This window comes from Macadamia integrifolia, chromosome 14, assembly GCF_013358625.1.
Source record: "Macadamia integrifolia cultivar HAES 741 chromosome 14, SCU_Mint_v3, whole genome shotgun sequence".
NCBI classification, from domain to species: Eukaryota; Viridiplantae; Streptophyta; class Magnoliopsida; order Proteales; family Proteaceae; genus Macadamia; species Macadamia integrifolia.
Genome location: NC_056570.1, coordinates 32,707,036 through 32,707,868, shown reverse-complemented (window position 1 = coordinate 32,707,868; position 833 = coordinate 32,707,036).

Below are 833 nucleotides of genomic sequence, written 5' to 3'. Positions count from 1 at the left end.
GACTCATTATTTCGATGAATCATTTCTTCAGACAGAAGAAGATATGGAAACACTTACTCGAAATCTCACTTATCAAATTCCATTGTGGACACATACAGATAGGTGATCTGGATTTTTCAAGGGGCAGGGATATTACTTTCCCCTGTTTTATTTTTGAATAAAAGTTTTAAATATATTTTGAACTTGGATTTGAAATATATTACTTATTTCTAATATAAAAATATGTTTATGAATTTAGCTTATTATCAAAAGTAATATTATTTATTTATTTGGTGCTTGGCGATTATGATTGCTCTCCGGTCTACAGGTAAAGTGACAATGTTATGTTTTGGTTTGTAAGATTATTAAAGGTTGGCTTGACCTAGTGACAAACATTTTTTTTATTTTTTATTTGTTTATTTTTTCATTTTTTAAATTTATTTATTATTATTATATTTTTTTATTTTTTTTTTACGGGTATTCAAGCCTTCGGCTTGATTAATCCAATGGGTTCATACTGACCCCACAACCACATGGATCAAGCCATACTGGAATTAAATGAAAACCATTCAACTTTCACTGAAAAGTGACAAACATATGTCCTTACAATATTATATTAAAAATATAATTTGTATGCTATTTACATATGATTAACTCAAATACATCATTAAATTGAATCAGATGATTTTGTTGGCTTGAAGATTCTTGTGCACCACAAATAGATTTATTTTTTAAAATATTGATGCTTAGTGCTAGGCCACTCCTGAAAGGCTACATGTAAGATAGTTTCTCACCAGTAGAAATTAGATGTGTCAATTTTATTTTTATTTTTTTGGGTTGGGGGGGGGGGGGGG